Genomic DNA, 11,757 nt, shown 5'->3' on the forward strand with positions numbered 1-11,757 from the left:
GTAAAGACATTGAATTAATAATCACAAAACTTCCAAAAAAGAAAAGTCCAGGACCAGATGGCTTCACATGTGAATTTTACCAAGCATTCAAGAAAGAATTAGTACCAATCCTGCTCAAATTCTTCAAAAAAATTAAAGGGGAGGGAGAGTTACTTTATCATTTGATGAAACCAATATCATCTTAATACCAAAACCAGATAAAGACACTACAAGAAAAAAAAATTGACCAATCTCTTAATAAATATTGATGCACAAATCCTCAACAAAATACTTGCAAATTGAATCGAGCTGCACATTAAAAGAATTATATCATAACCAAGTGGGTTTTACACAGGCATGCAAGGCAGAACACAAGAAAATCAATGTAATATATCACATCAATAAACTAAAGAAGAAAACCCACATGATATTCTCAACTGATGTGGAGAATGCACTTGACAAAATTCAACATCCTTTCTTGATGAAGACACTTCAAAGGCTATGAATAGAAGGAAATTTCCTAAACATGATAAAGGGAATACATGAAATACAGCTAACATACTCAACAGTGAAATCCTAAAGCTTTCTCTCTAAGATCTGAAACAAGACGAGAATGTCAACTTTGTTATTCAACATTATGCTAAAATTTTAAGCAAGAGCAATTAGTCAATATATTCCACAATAGAGCTAAGGACCAAGGATCACCAGCAGCCAGCCCCAGAATGCTGCAGTCTTTGGGGAAAAGCATCATCTTGATGATGCCTTGATTTGGACTTCTACTACTCTCAAATCCATACAGCTAATAAATTCATGTTGTTTAAGCCATGCCATTTGCTTGAGCAGCTAAGAAATCTAAAATGTGGACATAGGCCAGACAAGAATCCCAAAAGACGTGCTAATTTGTGAATAAAAGTCATGGAAAAGACATGCAGACTCTGCACATGAAGAGTCCATGGGAGTGGAAAGTAAAGAGATTTGAATTTAAGAATAAAACAATAAAAACTGTAAAGAATATTTATAGAGTGAGCCAGTACTTGTCAAGCAGACCTGCTCCCAGAGGCCCATACATTACGACCTGTTGAAAATCATCTTTATTTTCAAGAGAATTTCTCCTTACTCAACTTGATGTACCAACAAAGAAGAGTGAAGAAACATTTGAGAGTGATGTTTCTTTTCTAAGCTGTATCCTGAAAAAGATTCTTGTTTCCACTAAAAACTGCCCATGCTTTGTGGTTCTACCACATTATATGTAAGGTGAGAATTGTAATGCCTTTCTTGTGAAGTTTACTGAGAAGACTGAATGAGATATTGCCTGTGAAGTCTTTAACACAGTGCTTGCAATGTGGGAAGAAAATGTATTTTAATTTTGTTATTATTGCTTCAATTATTTTTATTATTTATTATTATTATAGCATAAGTAAGCAACATAAGTATATATAAACATAATCATGCAGCATAAGAATTTAGAAGGAGAAATAAAACATTATTTATTGAGGAAAGGTTGTAGAGAAGAGGTGGGGTTTGTGATTCACAAGTGGCCCTTTGCCAGTCTGAGTGCATGAGGGTTGGGTAATCTAGACTGGGAAATGAGAGGAGAAGCACAGAGCTGCAATGGCTTCTGCCTTATTATATACTGTATTGCAAATAAAAGGTTGGTCGAAACAAAGGGAGTACTTAGGAGAATACTAAGAAATACAGTTAGAGTTAGGAGAATATTAAGGAATACAATTACAGTAAGGCTTTCAATTTGACTCTAACAAAAAAGTAGACATAAATTGGTAATCCACAAGTTAAAATGCTTTTGTGCAAAGGAAGAAGAGAAATAAAGAAAACAAAGGGAAAAAGAGAGTAATGTAGAAACACCTCTTTTATTTAAACTCTTTCCAAGATGATTTCAACACAGTCTAATGGTTGACCTTGTGTAGTTTGAATCAGGCCTGGAACTTTCTGGAGTAACTATGTAAGGACATTCCCCTTGAATTATGTGAGACTGAAATGCATCAATATGGTGTTATAATCAACCTGGCTGTTACGTAGGGATTGGGTGAGTTGCCAGCCCTCTAAATAAAATTTGCCAGAGCAAAGTCACTTGCACATCTTCAGGAATGAGAGATGCATGAATATAGCAGGTAAAGATACCACCAGGGCCCTTTGAACACGTGCGATGAGTTCTGAAAAGACCTTGTTGAAGGAGAAAAATCCTCTCAAGATGCCAAATATGTGATCACTGCCATCATAATCACCATCATTATCACTTATTCAGCACTTATTATATACAGGGACTGGGCAAGGTGTTTCACATGCAATATCTCAAGTAAGACTCTCAAAACACAATGAGGTATGTATTACTTTTATCCCAATTTCGTAGACGAGGAAACATGCATAGAAATATGAATAAAATGTCCGATGTTACACATGAATGGTAGAGTTAAGATTCAATGTGGCAGTCTAATTTCAGAATCTTGATACTACTTCCACATTCAACTTTCCATGTATGAAATTCAGAAAAGACCTGTCAGTGAATGGGTACATTTCACACTGAAGACTCCTGTTTGCCAATGTCTTCCTCAGAAGCTGTGGGTTCTAGTTCATCATTTCTTAGATTAAAACCAAACCCTCACAATAGCTTCAAACAATATCAAATATATAAATATAACAAAAGATGTGCAAACACCTTTACCCTCAAAATTACAAACATCATTGTGAAAAATTAGAGAAGACCTAAATAAATGGAGAGATGTAATGTAGATCGAAAACCTTAATATTATAAAAGAAAAACTTAAAGATATCAATTATTCCTAAATTGATCTGCAGGTCCAATATGATTCCAATAAAAAATCCCATCATTTATGTACAACACAAAGAGTGAACCCTAATCTAAACTATGGATTATAATTAATACTATAATTATAATAATGTTTTGTCAATTTTAACAAAGCTGTCACACTAATTCAAAATGTCAATACTAGGGAAAATGTGTGTTTGAGAGCACAGTATATGGGAATTTTGTACTTCTTACATGATTTTTCTATAAACCTACAACTGCTCTAATTTTTAAAAAAAATCTCCCATCAGGTTATTTTTTGGGTAGAAATTAATAAGCAAATTCCAAAATTTTATGGAAACCCAAAAGCTCATGCATAGACAAGACAATCTGGGAGACCAACAAACTGAAATACTATGCTACCAAATATCAAGCCTTATAAAGCTAGAATATATAAGATAGTATGTTATTGGTGCAAAGATAATCACACAGACAAATGGAAGACAATAGACCTAGTTAGTTTATAACAAAGTGGCATTGTCGTGCTATAGGGTAAAGGGTCTTTTCAATAAATAGCACTCAATTGAATTTCTATAAAGGGTAAAACCTAAATCTTGACTTCCCTACTTCCCATCTTTCATAAAAATCAATTCTGGATAGCTATAGATATAAATATGATCAGGTAAAACAATAAAGGTTTTATAAGAACATACAAAAGAATATTTTCATGGTACTGGAAATAAGCAGAGATTTTTATAAACGAGATGCAAAATGTGCCAAACACAAAGGAAAAATAAAAGAAAAATTTTATTACTTTAAATAAGAGTTTCTGTTAATAAAAAAATATATACCATTAAGGCAAACCACAGAATGGGACTGATATTGCAAAGGACTCAAAAATATATATAACGAACTTCTACCAATCGTTAAGAAAGGGACAAAGAGCCAATTGAAAATGGGCAAAAAAACATGAATAAACACTTAACAAAAAAACTATTCAAACGACTAAAAATCAGTAAAAAGTTTCTCAGCCTCAGTAGTTGTCAGAGAACTGCATATTAGAATTATGCAATACACCTGTGTACCTTCCAGAATGGCAAAAATGTAAAAACAGGCAATACCAAGCATTAGTGAAGATGTTAATCAACTAGGAGTTTTCTGAAGGGGAATATATCTGTTCAACACTTTTAAAAACTATTTGGCGAAATCTGCCAAAGCTAATTATATGCATAAATGTTCACCCAGAAATTGTACACATCCAACAAAATGGAGTACGTACAGTCACCCAAAGAAAAACACAATTGTTCATACCAGTTCTATTTTTAATAGCCCCAATCTGGAGACAAATCAAATGTCTAGAACTGGACTGGATGAATCATAATATAATCTTATAATGAAAACTAGACAGAAGTGAGAATTAACAAACTGCAAATACAAGGAAAACTTATACATGAATCTCACAATGTTGAACAAAATTAATCAGATGCAAAAGAAGACAAACTACATGATTTCATTTCTATGAAAGTTCAAAAGAGAGACAAAACTAACCTGTTATTTTAAAAGTTCAAAATTTTTGTCCTAGGGAGTCGTGATAACTGGTGGGTGCATGAGAGGGCTTCTGATGCGCTGGTAATTTCTGTTTCTCGATGTGTGTGCAGTTGAAGAAGTGTTGTTACCTTTATGAAAATGCATCCAATTTCAATTTTTTTACTTCTGCACTGTTTTCTAACAGTAGGAATTTTACTTCAAAATAATGTGTATTAAAAATGCAAATAAAATCTCTAATTTTATTTTTTCATTTCAGCTGTTTTGGCTAAAAAGTTCCAAATAAATAATGTTCTACTACATTAGAGTCTCTGACTGCTTAGTATGGTATTGCTTCTGTTTACATACTCAATGACTGGTAAGCTTTGGGTGCTCAAATTGATTTTGAAAGGACAGATGCTTTATTTGCAAAAGCTTACCCTCTTGTGTTGCAATTAATGAGCCTGCTAAGAGGCTGTGTATAGAATTGTGTGAGATTCACAGCTGAGCTGTACTCCCTCGAGGAAAAGATGGGAAATGTGGATTTATACAAAGTATTACATGGCTGACTTAAAGCTATCTTTAAGTCATCCAACATCTGAAATAACAGAAGAGGATAATTTCAGGAGTCCTTGGGGTTGGGCTCATGGGAAAGGTAGTTTCAGAACTTCCTCTTCCGTGACCCCTGGATTCCTATCAGCAGGAATGAAAGTTGGGGCAGATTTCTAAATTCTCCACTCAAAAGGAACTGCTAAGTTCCTTTTATGTGATTATTTCGGGCAAGACATTTTGCTATATAACAGCAAAGGCCCAAAAGATGTAGAAAAACACTCTGATCTTAGGGGACTCAGATGATAATCTTACCAGCTTTGAAAGACAAAAAAACTTCCTGTCTTCCTCTCAAGTACAACTTTAGGCTTTGAACTTTAGAGAAGAAATCTTTCCCATGAACTCTGCCTCATTTTAGGTTTGTGAGAGAGGTTCATGAAGCCCTTGCTAGAATTTTCCTGTCATTCCATCTACATACATGCACACATACCTTGAATTTTATGTGGAGTGTTCATCTTAGGGCATTTGTTCTGCCTTCTTTTCTTAGTTTGTGGATGCTTTTAGATTAGAGGACAACATTTATTCTCAGAATCACAGATCAAAAATAGGGGAATTGGGGCCTATGTAAAGGATCCCAGATTGTAAGCTCTTAACAGCAGTCACATATATTCACACATAACTGTTATTTCTAAATTCTGAGATACTGAGCTGTTTGTTTACAACCTGGTCATTCACAGAAACTTTGGGTATTTATGTCACAACTGAGACTCCGAATTAGAGCTCTGAAGCTATGAAAGTCAGCAGTACCCCATATGGGAACTTTTTAAAAAGTTGAAAAAGGGATGTGACTTTGAGTAGAGACATGAATGAAGCTGATCTGAACAGGAGTAAGGTAGAGCAGAATACAGGATAAAGGATAATATTGCCCATATTTTAAAACTTCAACTTGTGTGTGAGACCAAAGGGAGAGATGTTTAGTTGGTGCAAGTAAAGTAGTACATTTCCTAATTTCATTTTTATGGTCAGTTTAGTTGAACACCATAAGTACCTGGAATCTTGAATAAGGTGTGAGATTTTGTTGGTTTTTCCAGGTTAGTGCGATGCCCTAATATATCCCAGAGTAATTCAGGCAGAGAATAAAAAAGTATTTGCAAGGTCCCTTTGGGGCATTGGGGAGAAAGGAGGAAATATTCAACTACCACATTTGAAGAATTTCTGATATTCTTGCAAGCAATAGGGACAACCAAATCAACAGGCTGAGCCTTCAATCTTGGGGTTCACCCCTATGAAACTTATTCCTGCAAAGGACAGGCTGAGCCTATGTAAAATTAGGCCTAAGAGTCACCCCCAGAGAACCTCTTTTGTTGCTCAGATGTGGCCTCTCTCTTTAAGCTGATGGGGCATGTGAACTCACTGTCCTCCACCTCTACATGGGACATGACTCACAGGGGTGTAAATCTCCCTCACCACAGGGCACAGAAATCCTGGGATGAGCTGGGACCTGGCATCAAAGGATTGAGTAAACCTTTTTGTAAAAGGGGGAAGAATGAAATGAGAAAAATAAAGTGTCGGAGGCTGATCCATTTCAAACAGAGTCAAGGGGTTATCCTAGAGATTATTCTTATGCATTATTAGATATCCCTTTTTACTTTATGGGGTATTGGAGTGGCTAAAAGGAATTACCTGAAACTGTAGAGCTGTGTTCCAGTATCCTTGCTTCTTGGCGATGACTGTATAATGATATAGCTTTTACAATGTGATTGTGTGATTGTGAAAACCATCTATCTGATGCTACGTTTATCTAGGGTATAGACAGATGAGTAAAAAAATAAATAATAGAGGGTCAAAGGGTAAAATAAATTAGGTAGATGGAATACTACTGGTCAGTGAGAGGGAGGGGTAAGGGGCATGGTATATATGAGTGTTTTCTTTTTTATTTCTTTTTCTGAAGTGATGCAAATGTTCTAAAAAGTGATCATGGTGATGACTACACAACTATGTGATGATGTTGTGAGCCATTGATTGTACACCATGTATGGAATGTTTGTAGGTTAGGAATGTTTGTATGTTAAGATTTATCAATACAAATATTTTTTAAAAAGTGAAAGGACCAGGAAAAAAATAGGGGAAGGTTGGGTCTAAGATGAAAATGCATGCCTGTTACATGCAACTTTGTCTTTCTTTTGTCTTCTTGATATTGTCCTGGAATGTCAGTAGATACCATCAATGTTGCAATGTAAGTAAGTCAACTCTGTCATGTAGCCTGAAGGCTTTTTCATACATGACTCCTACCCCTTCCCCAAATTTTGGAGAACTACCCCAACACCTGATTAAACCAGCTGTGGTGAAGGTGGGAGATAGGCAAGGACCATTTTTATTTTGCTGAAATGTTAAAATATATAAAGAAATTGTGAGTTGCTGGGTCTGATAGCTTCAACTGTAGGGTATATGATTGATAGAAACTCCAAATCTCATTATTTCCTTTTAATGTATACATGTAGAAATCTCATACAGGAGCCAGGATGATGAAGCAGCACTAATTGATATAAAGGAAGATTCAGGGAAGCCCTTATCTTGCCCTACGTAGCAGATATGATTGCTTTAGCTGCAAGCAATGACATGTTTTATTTCTGCTGCACAATATTATTTCTGTAAAATTTAACTCATGTTCCCTTGTTTAATGATAAGAAAATGAACCACACCACACCACCACAGGGAGGCACACCAGACTGTTGAGGGCAAGCACCAAGTGAGATTTCCAGGTTGACTAAATCCCATCAGAAGTGAGCAAAAGATACGAGAGGCTATACATACTTTTGAGCTGAAAACTTCAAATAGTGTCAGCCAGGGACAACTGGTCCCAGTGCTTTACTCCTTTATTCAACAAGAAGGCATAAAGATATTTAAAAACACAAATCAAGACAGAATGTTAGATTCCCATAGATCTAGAAGTTTATAAACTTTATTACTTTAATGTCCCACTAAGCTTTTTAAAAGTATTCTGTCTGTAGCAACTCTCTCAGAGAATCATCTGTCTATTATGTGTATGTGTGTGTGTGTATTTATTTATTATACCTACAGTAGTAGACTGAAGTTTGACTAATGGTCATAAATAAATTGATTTTGGATGAACTTAAAAGACTCTATAAACAGAGCCTGGATTATCAATGCATGGAATGCATCATTAGAAACCTGCAATATGGAGATAGGACTAATGACACAGGAGGAGTAGGTTACACAGAACTACAAAACAATTGTATCAACAGAAATAAAAGATGAGAACCGTAAATAGTTTGCAAGTGACTTCTGCTTCTAGCTACTGCAAAATAGCTGTTATCAAACCAGTCCTACAGTGAACGACTATAAAAGTTAAATGAAGTCCAGAACCAGCTCTCTGTAGGCATCAGAAAGCAACTGAGGAGATCAGGATTTGAGAGGTCATGGAATCCAAGAGGAAAGAAAACAGTCAGGGAAACTTGACATTCTCCACCACTTCTCTATTCGTGGCATTTGCTGTTCCTAAGCAGCACTGGATTGAGAGGAAAACAAACAAAAAAAAAGGTGGATCTGTGCTTTTTACAGTCTCACAAGGCTGGGAAGATAAATTAGAAATCAGAATAATCAAGGCATTTAGGTTGTGAGAGGCCAAGATCCTGGAGAAAAGGAAACCATAGAGAAGAGTGTCTGACATTCAGCATCACCTGTTCCCTCTAGGCAGTTGGTGATTCCAAATCTAAGAGACAAGAGGGTTAGAAACCAGCAGAAAGTAGAAGTTAAGAAGCTAACAAGTTAAGCTGTACTTTTGGCAGTCTTATAGTGCTAAGGGGACAAAAATTGGAGCCAAGATGTGCAAGAAATCAGAGCCCTGATAAAACCCAGATTTATAGTTGAAACTATGAAACAACATTCCAGATCCTTCACAAAGACTAGGATCCAAGCTTGAGTCATTTAAAAAGCTAAACTTTAACTGTCTCCAAGGAAAGCATCAAAATCCTCTATCACCTCAGAACCTCTGAAAGTTCTCATCCGTAATTGCCAGACATCCCTTTAAAACAAAAATACCAATTATACCTAAAACTAGGATCAAATGATGCAAATCCAAGAGAGAGAGCACAAGAAAAAGAGAGAGAAGAAAAGCAATAATAATAACAATAGTAATAATAATAATAATAATAAATTGCAGAATAGAAACAGGCTTAGATATTGAAGTATTTTTAAATAACTGATTTATTTGTTAAGAAAAGAGACAAGAGGATAAAGCATTTCATTTCTTGTAATTAAAAAAATAATCAAAAGGAAATTATCCAACTAAAAGTATCAAATTAAAAATCATGTTAAGTAAAAAAAATAATCAATTGGTATGCTTAAAAGCATATTAGAGGGCGGGCTACGGTGGCTCAGCAGGCAGAGTTCTTGCCTGCCATATTGGAGACCCGGGTTTGATTCCTGGTGCCTGCCCATGCAAAAAAAAAAAAAAAAAAAAAAAGCATATTAGAAATAGCAGAAGCAAGAATCCATTAACTTAAAAAAATGCCAGGACAAAATATACAGACTGAAGCATAGAGAGAAAAAAAAAATCTGGAAAATAAAGAAAAGAGAATAGAGACCTATGAGTCATGGTAAAAGGATGTAACAAACGTGTTTTGGAAATGGAAAGGAGAAAGAGAATGGAGTAAGAGTAGTATTTGAAGAAATGTTGGCCAGGAAATTTCAGAATTGAAAGACATTGAATCTAAGTAGGATAATCAAAGAAAAGTACACAGGGGCACATGATCACAGAATTGCTAAACACCAAATACAAAGAAAAAAAATCTTTAAATAGACCACAGAGAGAAAAATTTATTTTTAAAAGAGCAACAAAAAGATAGATGGCTGACATGTAAATGAAACAATGGGTACAAAAAGAAATAAAATATTATCTTGAATAGGCTAAAAGAAAATAACTGCCAGTCAAAATATTTTATATCCAGTAGGAAGATCCTTTAAACATTAATGCAAAATGAATATATATATTTTTCAGGTAAATAAAACCTGAGGTATTTTATGCCAGCAGTCCCACTGCTGTCCCTTCCAAAATACTAAAGCAAATTCTTCATGCAGAGATTGTATCAGTTGGAAACGCAGAAATTCAGGAGATAACAATAAGCAATAAAAGCATACATATGTGAGTAAAGTTACATAATATTGGTCATTTGCATGATAATTAAAATGTCTTTCTTATGTTATAGAAGCAAATTTACAATATCAGACAATAGCAGCACATAAGTCTGGAGGGGGTAAATGGACTTAAATTTTATGTGATTATTGCCTTGTCCAGAGGATCATACAATTTATAATAGGATCAAAACTTTAAAATTTTGTATGATGCATGTTGTACTGTTTAATCCCCAAACAATAATAACATAAAACATTTTAAACAAGTTAATAGAGGGGAACTATAATGACGGTGGGGATGATGATGATGATGATGATGATGGACCTTAATGCATAAGAAGGCAAGACAGAAGTGGGCAAAGGAAGCAAAGAAAGAAGAACACAAGGGAAAATTAGACATGAATATCACTATGGTAAATTTAAATCCAACCACACTAGTAATCGTATTAAATATAGACAAACTACGTGATCCCATTCAAGAATTTTCAGACAAGATAAAAAGCAGTGATGCTGACAAGAGACTCACCTGAAATAGAAGGTCACAGAGCGAAAGGATTAGTAAAGGTAGAACCATGTAAACACTACCCAAAAAAAAACTTGGGTAGCTATACTAATATCAATCAGCATAAACATTAACAACACATTAAATATCACTAGAATTTAGAAGTGTGTTTCAGAATGATGAAGTGATTAATCCAACAGAAAGATATGACAATTCTAAATTTGTTTGGCATAAACCAAAAAATATATAAAGTTTCAAACCGACTGAACTAAAGGAGAAATAGTCACATCCGCATCATAGAGAAGGTTTCTTTTTTCTTTAAGCAGCGTTATTCACATACTAGACAATCCATCCAACGTGTACAATCAATAACACTATAACCGGAGTTGCACTTTCATTACCACATTAACACAACTATTTTTTTAGAAACTGATAGAAAAAAGAGCAAAAATCAGCAGAAATATAGACGATCTGAAGAATTTCATTATCAGAATTGACCTAGTTGACACGCATACACTTTTTTGTTGCAATCCACAAGTATTTTATTTTTTACACCTCTTAGGCCATGAATTCATAGGGAATGGGCTCCAGAAGCTCAAGCTCCTTTCCATTGGTTCTCACAAAGTGCGCTTCTTTGGGTGGAGCAGGCTGGCGCTTCAGTTGAACCCAGGTACCTTTCTCTTTGGTTTCCTTCTTTTTTTGATCATTTTCCTTTACTCGCTTCAGGAAGCTATCTCGGCTCTTAGAGTATTTAATATGCTCAATATACACATTAATTTTCTTGGCCAGAATCTCGTCCACTTGTTTACAACAGTACCAACAGTATGCTGGGTAATATTATAGACCCTTCCAGTTTTGCCATGGTAACAATTGTTGGGCATTACTTTTTGAACAGTACCCATTACCTTGATATCTACAATATCACCTTCCTTGTAGATTCACATGCATGTGGCCAGAGCAACAGCTCCATGTTTTCTGAAAGGCCTAGAAAACATACAGTGGGTGTCTCTCCTCTTTCCCTTTGCGTTCATCATTTTGGTGAACTACTGGAAGATGATGGTTCAGAATTAAGACCCAGAAACAAATTTACCTGTGTACAGTCACCTGGTTTGTGATAAATAGTGTTAGAACAACTGATATTGTATGAAAAGCAAAAGAAAACATGAGCCTGGTGACCCTATTTGTAACGTACTCAAAAATTAATTAAAAATGAATCATTCACCTAAATGTAAAGGTAAATGCTAATAATGTCTTTAGAAGAAAACATAGGGCATGTTTCTTGACC

At 35.1% G+C, this 11,757-nt stretch overlaps 1 pseudogene; it reads right to left on the reverse strand.

The window, feature by feature from the left end:
• Nucleotides 1-11,030: 11,030 nt before the first annotated feature.
• LOC143653211 (large ribosomal subunit protein eL21 pseudogene) lies at nt 11,031-11,506 on the reverse strand (annotated as a pseudogene).
• Between the last annotated feature and the right edge of the window lie 251 nt (nt 11,507-11,757).

This window comes from Tamandua tetradactyla, chromosome 13 (assembly GCF_023851605.1).
Source record: "Tamandua tetradactyla isolate mTamTet1 chromosome 13, mTamTet1.pri, whole genome shotgun sequence".
NCBI classification, from domain to species: domain Eukaryota; kingdom Metazoa; phylum Chordata; class Mammalia; order Pilosa; family Myrmecophagidae; genus Tamandua; species Tamandua tetradactyla.